Raw genomic sequence first — 15,042 nt, 5'->3', positions numbered from 1 at the left:
CTTGCAGCTCTCAGCCGCCAGGAGGACACACATCTAGGAGGATTACTCAAAAATGCTTGACTGATGGATGCATTTGCTGATTATCATTTCCACACTTCTTTTCCCACTTACAATAAAATTGCTTCCACTGCAACTCTGTGCCCACTTATTTGTACGTTAGCCCCATTTAACTCAAAGTAGACTTACTTCTGAGATATAAAACCACCCTGTAAAATGAGTCAGAGCATTTAGAATCACAAGCTCATGTTAAATTTTTTTGTGTATTCAGATTTATTCTTCTTTTTAAGTTCCAAGCTACTGTTTGTTTATCTTTTAACCTATTTGGGCAAGATTTCCTGTCATGAATGGGGCATTTTGGGCAATATGTCTAACTGTGCAGCCACAGTTTGTTTCTTTGCTGCTTTTATTTGCCTTTGCTGTTTACTATTTTAAGCATTTTCGATACTTGGGTATTAGGTCTGTGCAACTTGGTTAGGACAGCTCCAGCACATGCTGTGCATCCATAAGATCACAGATTCAATCACTAGCATCTTCTGTAAAGATTCTTAAACAGATCGGAGACCCTTGGACCTGAGATTCAAATGGGCCTTACATGGTTCTTAACTAAAACTTTAGATATTTGCAAACTACCTCCATGTTGCTCTCTATGGATTCTTATTCTGTACTACTCAGGTGGTTAGAGGACAGTGCTGTTAATGCCAAGGCTGCAGGTTCAATCCCCATATGGGACAGCTGCATATTTCTGCATTGCAGGGGGTTGGACAGGGTGATCCTCAGGGTCCAATTCTACAATTCTATGATTTTACAGACAGGGTCTTTCTCACTAAAAAAATAAATCAACTTTTTTCTTTTTTTAAAAAAAGCCCCTCACACTATTAAAGTTCAGTGTCACAATACTACCTCTAAGTATGATTGCACAGAAGATGTCAAATTGAATTATATTTTGCCCAGTCTATTGTGGCTCAACCACTCTTCCTTTCTGAATCAATTCCTGTATGTTACTCTGGGCAAAGTCAAGAGTAGCCTTTCCTCTTCTGTGCTTCAGAATGAACAGTTCCAAGGAGCTTTTGTTTACTGTACTCAAAATTGTCTCTCCAAATTATGTCCCTATTTGACATCAGCTAGTCTATATTTGGTACATTACCATACCAACAAATGTTATTGTCTCTTTTCACTGGTGGTGAACAATTTGTTTAGCAGACCACTAATTTATTTATTTATGTGCATATGTGCACAAGCACACATGCACTCTCATTTCAATTAAAATTGCAGATTTCTCAAAATACAGCTGAAGCACACCTGAACTTAAGAATGTTAGGGGGAAAGAAAAGCCCTGGTGGGTTAGACCAAAGGCCCAACTGGCCCAGTATTCTGTTCCCACCATGGCCAACTAGGTAACTGCAGGAAGCCCACAAGGAAGACATAAGTTAAACAGCACTTTCCCAATTTTGTTGCCCAGAAGCAAATTGCCTCTGATGATGGAGGTAATCCAAATTGATATCAGTATGTCACCTGCATGACATAGTAGAGGAGGCACTTGAGCTGATAATGGAGATTTTGATTAAAAATCACAAAGTATTCATAAAAGTCTTCTTCTACAGTGCCTCACATCCATCTTTGGACATACACCTCCCCTGCCTTCAGTGGATTGAGAAAAGCAACATCTGTCAAATGTATAAGCCAGTTAAGTGAATGTCACACCATTCTGATTTGTCCAAACAGGCCAGCCTTGCCATTAGGCAGAGTAAGGAAGGTGCTTCAGGTAGCTGGCTTTGGATGTCACAAAACAATAGGAATTGGTAGTTGCTTACTACTACTCTATTTTTATTTTTTAAATCTATTTAATTTATTATTTTCTTTCTGGTACAGTGGTGCCCCGCAAGACGAATGCCTCGCAAGACGAAAAACTCGCTAGACGAAAGGGTTTTTCGTTTTTTGAGCTGCTTCACAAGACGATTTTCCCTATGGGCTTGCTTCGCAAGACGGAAACGTCTTGCAAGTTTGTTTCCTTTTTCTTAAAACCGTTAATACAGTTGCGACTTGACTTCAAGGAGCATCTCATAGAACACGGTGTGGTAGCCTTTTTTGAGGTTTTTAAAGACTTTGGTGATTTTTGAAGCTTTTCCAAAACTTTCCCGACACCATGCTTCGCAAGACGAAAAAAATCGCAAGACGACAAAACTCGCGGAACGAATTAATTTCGTCTTGCGAGGCTCCACTGTATTTTTTAATCTCAGGTGCCAATTTAACTTGGCCATCCTGGAGGTGGAAACACACCAGTAGGCGTGCCAGACTGGCCCCACCAGTGCCTTTACATCCACATAGGGTGATCACTCTACCTTCCTTGTTTGCATCATAGTGACATCCACTTACTCCCTACAATCTACCTAGAGGTGAACATTCAGAGCTCTTCTGATGAGGATGTCAGAAAATGTGGTTTATTAGTTCTGAGAGAGTATTAACTCTGGACTAAGAAGACCTGGCCCAGCCATAAAGCTCTATGTCCCAACCTAACATACTTAATACGATTGCTGAGAATAAAATGGGATCACCCATATTGGCAACTCCAAGATTTTTAGGATGAAAGGTCATACTGCAAAAGAAAATGTCAATCTTAGTACTCTAAGAGTCCTCTTCCATAGTTGTTCTTTCTACCTGTGATCTTCTGTGATGTAGTACAGAGGGGAATGAAGCTGTGGAACTAAATACAGAGCAGAGGAATGACAACATTTTATGGACTACTAGACTAACACATGAACTCTCCTTGCTCTGGTAAGTGAATGGTGTGATATATGGCCTTGATCTTCCCAGTTCCAAGCTTCTGTTCTAAGTGCTATTTAAATGATAGTTCCTATTATTATTATTATTATTAAAAATCGAGTTCGTTGTTTGTCTTGCAAGAGCTGAAATATCTGTTATGTCAAGGTAATTACAACAATTCCAGACTTGGTTTATTTACTTACATAATATTTATAGCATCTAGCTTTTAAAAAAGAAACATACTGTAAACAGTAGCATAATATTGGGAATCAATTAACTACTACTAAACCCATACATTGGGGAAGGAGAACATGTGGCATTCCAGATGTCACTGGACTACAGCTCCCATCATGCCTGGCTATTGGCCATGCAGATTGAGGCCAATGGGAGCTAGAGTCCAAGAACATTTGGAGGTCACATGTTCCTCACCTCTGCTATACATTATGCAGACCCAATTAAATACTAGCTTAAAGACATATATGTTTATTGAGTCTGCTGAATTGACCTAAAACTGTTCTCAATAGTTAACTGGATCCCTAAAAGTTGAAGCCACCTTAGAGAAGGTCCTGTACCAAATGCCTACCAGATTCTCCTCCTTTTGTGATGGAATTTTGAGCAAGGCCTCACCCTAAGATATCAGCAAGTGACTAGCATCATATAGAGAGACAAGCTCTGTCTATTCCATACAGGGTGCTAAAAAGTATAGCCCTTCCTAAATAATTTAATTCATCCATTGTTTCAATAAAAGCCAGTCTTACTTCAGTGACAAGATATAGATGGATAGATGGATAGATAGATATAAAGCATGCAAATATATTGCTACTTAGGTGTTTGCTTTGTGGGGCTTCTTTTCAGTGTCTCATGACTCAAAACCAGACCTACACACTCTTGAGTACAGTATTTCATCTCTGCTGTGACCAAGAATAAGTAAATTGCATTCTGCTTGAGGACAAATATGACCTTTAAACAAAAGTGAAACAAAAGTGAAAAGGTCATTGTAGATTGTGCTCTTCTTTAAAACAATGATAGATATAATAGAGGTAGATGATAGATGATAGATAGATAGATAGATAGAGATGATAGATAGAGATGATAGATCTATAATCTAGTATTAATTTTAAAATGTCAGAGGAAAGAAGAGATGAATGAAAAAGTAAATAGTGTTGCCTCTGGAAACAAACTTTTGCTGCATTTGTTTGATAATGCAGGTGTTTACTGCGCAGTGGCTTAATTTCCACAATGCTGTTTGCTATAAAGGTTGGTGCACATGGATGAACTGCTCCTTCATTTAAAAAACAAACATTATTCAAAGTTACTGCATTTTCTTTTCTTTTTTCCTGAGCCCTTCATATCCAAAATTATATTCCCTTCTTGTTTTCACAGCACCAAAATCCTGTCACCAAAAACAGTCCTGATGAAAATCCAATTAAACACCTACGTTTTAAATCAGTGATTACTGAATTAAGCTACTAATCAAACCCATTAATTGATTAAGGCTTTCAGGTTTACTGACGGTAGTCCCTGTTTGTCAAGCACTTTATTAGCACTCCTGGCTCCACTTGAGTGATATCCATCCCACCTCTTGAGAAGATTATGCATTGGTTCAGATATTAACACATCGTAATCTCTTCTTCATGCAGTTGGATTCGAATCTCGGGATTTTGTGAGAGTTTACCAATGCACATAGGAAACCACATGTCAGGTATATACGTAAGAAGCCCAGGAAGCAGGCATGCCATGTAAGAAGGCAACAGAATACTAATGTACATTAAATCCTATATGAAGGGAGGGGGTTGCAAGGAAAATAAAATAAAAGTGACAATTGGAGCTGACAGATTAACATTGCTTGTTTATTCCTCTGAAAAAATGAAGGATGAGGCACCATGTGAGAGATTTCAGTGAAAATCTCTGAACTATGGGGATAGACAGGTACTTTCATTTGGGAGCCTGCTTGGCATTTTAAACAGTATCCATCTTTGCTATTATGCATCACTCAGCATCTGGGTTGCAATTTGTATCAACCAATGCATCTTCTGCCAGATTCCCATAATCCTCCCACCTCCAAAACATGGTGAAGTAAAAAAAGAAATTGACAAAATCAACCAAGATCAACCAATGGTCTGTTTAAATATAAGGCTACGCTCCTACCAAGCAAATGGAAACAAGGGTGCTGGACAAAATATGGAGGAAGCAGAGGGCTAGCAAGCTGAATGGAAAGAGGCAAAAGGAAATAGGAGAACAAGTGACAAAAGCCTAAGAAGCAAAGGATTGCTGAAGGGGGGATAGGAACAGTAAGCAATAGACAAGAAACACAGAACTGAAGAAAGAAAACATTTCTTGATTTATAAGAACATCTAAAAAAGAATAATCAGAGCTAAGTGCTAGATTGTGAGTGTGACTCAGACTCTTATGCTGAATGTCAGGGACCAGAAAAAAACTCTCTAGGGAATTAAAGTACCAGAAGTTCACTATAAGACAAGATGGAAATACAGGTCAGTCTCTTTCCTTAAAGGTGGGCGTGGGAAAAACAATGTTCTTTGGTTTTTAATGAGCTGTTGTTACAATTGTGTAACAAGCGCAGCAAGCATTTGGGTGTGTTCATATACACCCTGCTGAGAGGTTTAGGATCTTTCATTGGAGTTATAGCACACACTTGTCTATGAGTATGTGTTAACCCTTAACCTTATGCCCCTATGTCAATCTTATGCTCATGCCATGATCTACAGAGATCTACAGATTCGCATACTCCTGTTCAAACCATAGAACAGCAACAGAAATATTGCCCATTAACACATCATAATCACAAGCAGGGGCAGAGGAAGGGGATGCAGTGGATGCGGTCCACCCCGGGTGTCACCACTGAGGGGGGTGTGACAAAATGCCAGGTGGCACTCATTGTGGGGCCTGCAGCATGCCTGAGCCACGTGTCTCTTCTGGGAGAGACACAGTGGCTTGAGCGCACACAGGCTCCACGCTGCCCAAATGGTCCGCCCACTGCCTCCCCCCCAGCTGTAGGGCGGCTGAGTGGGAGGAGGCAGGCAGACTCCAGAGGCCCGGCGGTGCACCTCAGCCCTGGGCACGCTGCCCCAGGTGCCCAAGTGACTTCCTCCGCCACTGATCACAAGCAATATATTTCTTTATCAAATACAGAAATTGTGTGCATTCACTGTACATACTCATACAAGCAGTCTTCAAAGGGCATTGAACACATGCTTTGAATGGACTTTTGTGCATTGCTTTCTTATTGAGGTATATGTTATTTAGCTCTGACAGGTCAATGTATGGGTTCTCACTACAACTGGAAAGTTTGTGACATGTGTTACATATGCAGCAAGTTTGTTAACTTACCAACAACACAACAGAATAGCATATTTTACCAAATTGCCAAACAAGCTTTTTAAAAAACCAAAAAACTAAAAACCCATCACACAGTCTTTTAAAATGCACTAATACTGTATAAATCTGTGATTTAAACTAAACTATTGTTCTAACTCTCTGGACACAAAAGGTTATGCCCTAACAAACGTGCTACAAGACAGCTGTTTTTACCTTTAGACAGTTGATAAAAACTTGGATCCAATATGAAACTGGATATATATTTGAAATGCCCCCCCAAAAAAACATTGGGACATAATACAGCCCATTAGGCATATTCTTACCTATCTACTCTTGTAGCCAATCAAGTTGTTCATAGAAACAACAAAAAATTATCTATTACCGTACTTCAAAGTAATATGAAGTTGCAATTCTATAGTCAGCCAGATATTGCCATCTTTCCCCCCTTATTATTTCACTAAAGCACCTTTATCTAATTTTGATACTTCTCCATATCTGTGCAGCACTCACATCCACCTGAATTGGCATTAATTTGCAATCATGCTCACTGAAGGCTCTGTGCACCTCACCAGCACATCAAATGTCAATAAAATCCATTAGCTTATTCTCAAGTAACACATGAGTGCAGCAACTGAGACTAGTTTTAGAAGGGTTCAGGTCACAATTTGAATTTATTCTGTAAGAACCAAAGTAGACATGACAGCACCAGACCCTTTTGTTTAATTCCAGGTCCCTCTGTATAAAAACATGTCATCCTGGGATACGTGAGGGACACAACGGTATACAATTACAAAAAAAAGTAGAGATGCTCTAGCACTTAGCTACATAAATTCCTTACTCTCACTAAAACCAATGAAACAATATTATTATTGATACATTTCCCTGAAGTATCAGGATGCCTTCAGGCAGGCTTTGGAAGCAGTTAAAAAAACAAAAAGGGGGGAAAGATACAAATTACAAGACACAAAAGGAGGGAAGATACAAAGATACAAATTAGTTTCAGTTTAGGACAGTTTACTGGGCTTGCAGAGTAAGGATTGTATATGTGTGGTGCAACCCTACGCATTTTTACTTAGAAGTAATATTTAAGGGAAGTTGCTTGCTATGCCATTGAAGGGGGGGGGATCATTTTATATTGAAACTGTTATGCCAAGACTTCACAGCCAAATGGGCAACTTTCCTGTCTTTGACAGAATCTCAACTTATAAACATTGTGATAGCTTTTGAAAAACTGTTGGAATGCTCAATAATAAGAACCACCACACTAACTGAGCTACATGATGTCAGAGGCCCCACGGCCCCATGTGCAGTACAGTCTAGATATGATCAGAAGACCTTCTCATCTTGCCTCCCTTTCTTCTTCTCACTGCATATGGAGCTAAGATGGTAATGATTTATTGAACAGATCCTTCTAGTTATCAATAAATACTTGCTCATGAGGTTACTAGCAACACAAGGTTAAAAAATATAATACATAATAATTGAAACCAACAAATAGAAGGCAACAAAAAACTTTCATGGCAATAAAGCAGTGCTCCTCTCCCCCCCCCCCCCATGTAGGCCACATGAAAATTGCTGAGGATCATTACAGACCATGTAATGATTTTTCTGCCTGCTGTGCTAGATATTGTATGATTTTTAACTGGATACGCTGAGTGATGCTCGCTAACCACTGGTGGTCTACACCCAGCCCATGGACGTTTCAGGAAAGCCTCCCTGGGAAAACTATTTCATGGCTAGGGTGCTACTGCCAGCCCTGTGCCTTCAACCCCACTGCAGGTATCTCCCTGGCAGCCACATGTCACACTTCACTTGCAAGGGGACCAAGAGCAGGGCCTCCAAAGAGGATCTTAAGTTTTGGGTACACATATATGGGAAATGGCCTTTCAGGCCCCAAGTCCAATGCCAGGTCAAAGCCTGCAAGAACTCATACTCTTTTAAGAACTGCACAAGGAAAACATTGAAACAGATGGATTTTTCCTTTTTTACTAGCCTTCCCAAGCCTGGTGCCCTCCAGAAGTTTTGAACTACAGCTCCCATCAGCACCAGTCAGCATAGGAATTGTGGTAAAATATACCTATAATGCACAAGTTCCCCCAATAGTTGGGGAAGACTATTCTGTACAATACTTCAAGGAACAGGGTACCAGGAGTCTGGACATGGCAATGCGCAGAAAGAGACTAGAAGGGGAAGCTAGAGACACATGGAAAAATTGTCATGCAGTGGTTTTCTGGCTCTTACCTTGGCTAGCCAGATGCAGCAGAAGAGAGGAAGGGGGTGTTGCTAGGCAACAGCCTCATGTCTGTAGAGTCCTTCTCTCCTGTAGGTGGAGAAAGAAGGTAAGAAAGGACATGAGGCAAGTATGACCTAGGACAACAAATGTTTTCCCTCAACCACCTAACCTCATACCTATAGTCACATACTAGCAGTAAGTAAATCAGAGAAACGTATCATTGACTGTCACCATGTCAGCTGGACCTTAATAATTAACACTCATTAATTTTTATTTTTATTTTGCCCACCAGACATTTTGGTAATAACCCAATCCTTCACAAAACCCCAACATAACCACTTGATATGTTCTGCTGTGCTCTATGATATTAGTAAGTTTTCACAGTTTGGATTTGGATTTGATATCCCGCTTTATCACTACCCGAAGGAGTCTCAAAGTGGCTAACATTCTCCTTTCCCTTCCTCCCCCACAACAAACACTCTGTGAGGTGAGTGGGGCTGGGAGACTTCAAAGAAGTGTGACCAGCCCAAGGTCACCCAGCAGCTGCATGTGGAGGAGCGGAGACGCGAACCCAGTTCCCCAGATTACGAGTCCACTGCTCTTAACCACTACACCACACTGGCTCTTGAAACACAGGCACTTGAAACAAAAACTTCATTTTATTATTAGTATATCCCTTCACCTAGAATTTGAAACCTAAAAGAAAAGACTGTTTCCAAATCAGGCTAAACAAGGAAGATTCTTTTATCTCAAAAGTTCATAAAGAGAAAAGGAAACATGCATGCTCTAGTTACCCACTTTTAGAAGTCCTATAGAGGCCATTTCACTGCCCAAGAAGGCTTCCATTGCATGAGCTGTAGGCCAACCATGTGCTCCATTGGGCAGAAAAGAGAGAAAGCAGGAAAAGAACCACAGAGAAGCTATTGCATCCATCCTTTGATAGGGAAAAGCCTTCAGGATTGTGCAAAACAGAACCCACACATAGAAGCGGACACGGAGCAATGGATCCAAACTACAAGAAAGAAGATTCCACCTAAACATTAGGAAGAACTTCCTGACAGTAAGAGCTGTTCGACAGTGGAATTTGCTGCCAAGGAGTGTGGTGGAGTCTCCTTCTTTGGAGGTCTTTAAGCAGAGGCTTGACAGCCATATGTCAGGAGTGCTCTGATGGTGTTTCCTGCTTGGCAGGGGGTTGGACTCGATGGCCCTTGTGGTCTCTTCCAACTCTATGATTCTATGATTCTATGATTCTACATACCTTTGAAACAACCAATAGCTTATAAAGCCATGATGCAGTGGCCATGAAAAGTCAGTGAGAAGTGAAGAAGGCACAGGTTACACCAAGAACCCAAGTAAGTGAAACATACTTTTGACTGGTGACAAACTTACTAACAGTTGAAACAGAAATTCAATGAAGGGTAGAATTTCTATCTGACAATTCTCTCGCCCAACCAGACCCTCCAGCTACTGCTGAGGTGACATATATAGGAAACCACATTCCCTTGGGATGGGCAGGTTATTGGCTGCCTCTTAAAATTGAGTTTAGGCCTTTTAAAAATAAACTAAAAGCCAATAATAACAAGCTGACCAAACCTTAGCTTTCAAACATGGCCAATACTGACTCAGTTCATCAGAGCAAATAGGCAAGAGTATTGCCAATTAGCTTGCAAAGGAGCCGAGATGTACTGCAACATATTGCACTTTGATTTAGCCAACTCGATTCTTGAACAGCTTAATAGCAAATAAGGCTGTTGAGGAAACTTCAGTAGAGGTGAAATTGATAGGAACAAAAGCAAAGGTCACATTTGACAGTGGGAAGGAGGCATCAGTTTTTAGAAGTGGCTCCCACTCAACCCAAGAGGGTTGGCAGGTTTTGTATACCACAGAAAATGAAAGAAGATTGCAATGCAAATAGAACAGAGGAAAATAAATTCTTAAGAGTCACTAATGAATTGCTGTTGCACATTTTTTAAAAGCAACTATTCCAAAGATGACAACTAAAGAGCCAGGGGAAAAAGGTTAAAATTCAAACCTGAAAGCAATTGCTGCTGAACAATTTCCACCCACCAACTGCATTTCATGGAAACTATACCAAAATGAATGCAATTGTATAGCAGGTAGCACTGGGTAGATGTCACTCAAGGTGGTTTAAAAAGTGCAGATGTTTGGCAGGTAATTTGATCCTGTGGATCAACTTCAGTGGCATAAACAATGTACCATGCTTGCTGCTGTTTATATGTCTCCTGGATGTGTCCACAACCAAAATACATGGTTTTAGCACACCTCCCAGGTGAGCAACAAGATGGGGGGCAGGAAGGGGAACAGAGAAGGCTGAATTACTCATCTCTGTCATTTGAACATTATGCTAAGGAGGCTGTCAGGCATCCAAGTTATTCAACCCTGGCTGCCCCTAAGCAGGGTACTCAGTCGGAAAACGTGTAAACATCTCAGCTGAAGGATAGCTTCTAGTACAGCCAAGGTGCTCCCAGTTTGAAATAAAGTTTGTGCCCAACCAGCTAATTCTGCCCCCAGCTGATTGTTGACCTTCAAAAAGGTCAAAGGGAAACAGTTTATTTCCTGTCAGTTTCTCCCGTCCCCATATTCAGTGGGGAGACATGCATTTATGTTAGCTGAATGGCAAGTTTCTGGAAGGCTGGGGAAGAAGATGACTTTGCTCCCCAGCCACACCCCAGCTCCTTCCTTAGCTACTTCTCATATAGCCTTTGGTCAGATGGCATGGAGTTAAGGATCTCCACACAGCCTCCCCAAGGCAGGAGATCAGATGAGTTTCAAGTTTAAAATGGATCCTGTGGGAAATATAGTGGCAGAAGATTCAGTCATGTGCATAGCTCAAACTTCACAGGATTAAACTTTGAAGCCATTTCGGAGGTATGCAAAGAGTTATGAATTTGGGAGCTCATCCATATAGAGGATGAGGTATCTATAGAGAGTATCCATAACCAAAAAGAAGAAAGAAAGACGTAGCCTCAGAGTCAATTTGTAAAGTTCAAAATTATACCCAGGAAAACTTGCATCAGGAATCTGTTCAGGTTGCTGTCTTCCATGGCTGCTTGTCCAATAGCCAGGAAATCCAGAACAATATTCTTAGTTGTTGTTGCCAGCTGGTTCAGTATGCACATATGTTTTTTTCTAGCCTCCTCCCTGCCTGAAGATAGTTGTCCCAGGGATATTTCCCCCCTGTTCAACTTTGCCTCTTTCATGCTGCTTTTCACCACTTAGCTTTTCATGCTCCTAGAAGCTGTTTCCACTGTTGTGGCACGCCAACTTTAGCCTGGACCTCTTGTTGCATGACGCTTTAACTCGGATTCCCCATTCCTCCTATCTTGGCAGAGCAACAACTCCCTTTACATATATCACTTCCCTTTCCAACAGTATCCCTTGCAGCTTCAGAAATCCCCATAGTTCTGCAGAGTGGCTACTAGGTCACATGGATTGAGTATGTTCCGAGCCAGCTCCTCCTCCTTGCTGTTGGAAATAACCTGGCCAGTAAAGGATTCAGGGGATTTTGAATGTTTCTCATCGTTCCTGTGGTTAGGATCCCAAATGGAAGCTGACTAGTGTGGGGTGGGGAAACGGCGCTCTCTTGAACGCTGACAGCTGAAGGAGAGAGTCAAAGTGGATTGACCAGTGGAAAGTCCCTCAACGCTGTTTGGGGGCAACGGTGAATTCAGGGTGCTGTGAGCCAGCAACCCCCTCAAGATGAGCATATGCCAATCTATTGCCCACAGCTCCCCATTCATTCAAATGATGCCACATCAAATGATGTGGCTAGCTCAGTCAGTAGAGCACGAGGCTTTTAATCTCAGGGTTTGTGGGGTCGAGCCTCACACTGGGCGAAAGATTCCTGCATTGCAGAGGGTTGGACTAGTGATGGCCAAACTTGGCCCGCCAGCTGTTTTGGGACTACAGTTCCCATCATCCCTGACCACTGGTCCTGCTAGCTAGGAATGATGGGAGTTGTAGTCCCAAAACAGCTGGAGGGCCAAGTTTGGCCACGATCCTCCAATTCTATGATTTCCATGAAGGCCATTCCAACTGCTGTTTTGTTTTGTTTGGATCGCAAGGGGACTGTCTTCCAAGTACTGGGAGTTCCGATCTCAGGTCTGCCGCCCGAAGCCATTCGCAGACTCCGGAGCGCCGCTGCCAAACGAGTTGGCGCTACTGCATTGGGCGCGTGTGCGACGGACTGACTGCGCAGGAGAGACCCCGGACTCCCTGCCTTCCCGCTCGACACTTGCGCCACCATAAGAGGCGCTTGTGGAGTCCAAATAAAAAGCCTCAGTTTAAAGCGGGCTCCCCGTACCCTCAGGGACAGGACCTGAGGTAAAAAAAATGTGCTTCCCGGTGTGGACGACGCCGAGTCTCTTTTTGCTCTGCGGGGGCTGCCGTTCTCCCACCTGAGCTCCCACCATGTTCCTCGCTGCCTCCACTCCTTCCCCCTGCTTCCGCCCGCCTGGGGGCACCTCACACACACACACACACACACACCCCGCTATGCAGAAACGCGGGGAGTTCTCCTGCCTCACGCGGACATTTTGCGCCCCCCTTTCCGCCCGCCGCCTTGGCACTCAGCAGCGGTGGGCGGGCAGGACTGTGTTGCGCCACGCGAGGCCGCTTCTTCCCGCCTGCGGCCTCTGCTCTGGAGCAGCCCAGCGCCTCAGGTGAAGCGCCTCAGCTGAGAGAGAGAGGGAGCCGCCTCCCCTTCTCGGGCCGCGCCGCTGAGCGCTGCGGTAGCCCGTCTCCTCAGGCCGCCTCTGCGGTTGACAAGGCAGTGCAGCTAGACGTGCTCAACCAGAGAGCCAGGCTGCCGCCTCCGTCGCCGCTCTTCTTCCCGCCACGTCCCCCCGCTGTCGCCTCACGCCCGCTTCCCGCCAGGCCTGGGCTCCTGAAACGGGGCAGGCCTTCCCTGAGGAAAACGACCCCGCTTTGTTCATTCCGGGCAGCCGAGAGGCGCCTTCCTATTATGTTTGAAGCGGCCTGAGCTTGTTTGTGTGTGTGTGTGTTGTGTGCTTGTAATGGCAGTTTCGGGCTGGGGACGGCCCAGTGCGGGAGAATGGCTTCCAGCCTTTCCCGAAAAGCCGAGCCTAGGCAGCCAGCAGGCAAAAGGCGGGGAGGTGGTGGTGGTGGTGGTGGTGGTGGAGGCCGGGGCTGGAAACCCGCCTGCCGCGGTCTGTGTGTGCGGAATGACTAAACGTTTATTGAGGAGCTACCCGAGGCTCTCGGCGTCTCCTACACAAGCACAGTTCACCTCTCTCTGCCGCCGCCGCCGCCCCCCTCCGCCTCCCGCGGCGTGGAACGCCCCCCCCCCCTTCCGCCCCGTTCTCCTCTCCTCTCTCCCTGCTGCTGCTGCTGCTGCTTCTCCTCCTTCTCCTTCTCTCTCTCTCCCCTGTAGCGAATTAGAGATTTCGTGGCTTAATTGAGGAATCCAAGTGTTTCTTCCTAATTCCAACCTTCCCCCCCCCCCCCCGCGCGCGCGCTCCTCGCTTCTCGTGCTATCCCCGGCAAGGCGAGCACTTCAGCCCCGCACCCCGCATCCGTTCAATGAAGCAGCACAGATCCACGGCGGCTCCAAGTGGGTTTTTGCAGGACGAGAAGGAGGAGGAGGAGGAGGAGGTGGCGGCGGCGGCGGCGGTGGAGGAGGAAAGGAGCTGGCGGCGGCGGCAGCAGCAGCAGCAGCAGGCATCTTTGCAAGGAAGCCTTTCGGGTCTAGCTCGGCTTCTGGGGATTTAAGTGTCACTCAAAGCATCCCCAAATCAGCTCGCTGCTCCTCTGCGCTTTCTTCGCGGGCATCGATTCGAGCCCTGAGCGGTGCATTTCTGCAATTTCCTACCAGGGAAGGTAAGGAGGCTGTGAGTGCCAAATGCACCACGGCGGCGGCGGCGGCGGCAGCAGCAGCAGCAGCAGCAGCATGGTCACTGACAGCCTAGACTTCTCGTCCGGGTAACTTCCCCTCTTGCCCTCTTCCAGCCCCCCACCCCACCCCACCTTTCCTAGGAATGGTGGTGGTGCATTTAGGCACGATGTGGTGGTGCATTTAGGCACGATCGCCTTCTCGCATTGCCCCATCCCTTCTATAGATGCTCGATCTCCTTAGGTGGAATAATAATAATACAATAAAAACCGAAAAAAGAAAGACGTGGCCTTTTGTCTCAGCCTCTTTGCATGGTGTTAAGGCTCTGTAGATCCTACTTTTTACTTTTTTCCGGTGTAAAGAACCCTGAGCATCGCAGGACCCACGACGTCATCCAGCGATCCCCCGCTCTTAATTTCTGTGCCCCCAAGACCACCTCTCTCTCTCTCTCTCTCTCTCTCTCTCTCTCTCTCTCTCTCTCTCTTTTTCCAGGAGCTCAGGCAACCATCTCACCCCTACCAAGAAACTCGTCATCATCTCACATCCCCCCTTCCCCCAAATGCTATAGGCTGAGCCCTTTCCAGCCACCCATTGCTAACTCGGGCCCCCTCCCCCCCGCGATTTCACCCACCATTTGCTATTCCCAAAGAGCATAAAGTCTAGCTTTTCCCCCTCCCCCATGTGCACGCCTTGCATTCCCATTTTAACCTCTTTTTCCTTCCGTTCCTAATCCGATTTTGCACATTTCCCCATTTAAACTAGGTTGCAAAACTGCTGTGACCTGCAACTCTTGAAACTTCCTCGGTTGTTGAAGACTGTGTTATTTTACTTAAAAGGACAA

The 15,042-nt window shown here is 44.6% G+C and overlaps 1 protein-coding gene across 7 annotated transcripts in view; it reads left to right on the top strand.

Annotated features, from left to right (window-relative positions):
• Positions 1-13,665: 13,665 nt before the first annotated feature.
• GABRB2 (gamma-aminobutyric acid type A receptor subunit beta2) overlaps positions 13,666-15,042 on the top strand; it is a 103,675-nt gene continuing 102,298 nt past the window's right edge. For 3 of the 7 annotated variants that reach the window (XM_080995260.1, XM_080995262.1, XM_080995258.1), the window contains exon 1: positions 13,666-14,188. The gene's annotated coding sequence lies outside the window, so the exon portion shown is untranslated. Of the gene's footprint in view, positions 14,291-15,042 lie in introns of all 7 variants that reach the window. The other 4 variants (XM_080995263.1, XM_080995264.1, XM_080995259.1 and 1 more) reach the window with 4 other exon arrangements.

The sequence above is a fragment of the Podarcis pityusensis genome (genome assembly GCF_964106645.2).
Source record: "Podarcis pityusensis genome assembly, chromosome: 2".
Lineage (NCBI taxonomy): Eukaryota > Metazoa > Chordata > Lepidosauria > Squamata > Lacertidae > Podarcis > Podarcis pityusensis.
Note: the sequence above shows the minus strand (reverse complement) of the source record. Positions and strands in the feature narration are given on the sequence as shown.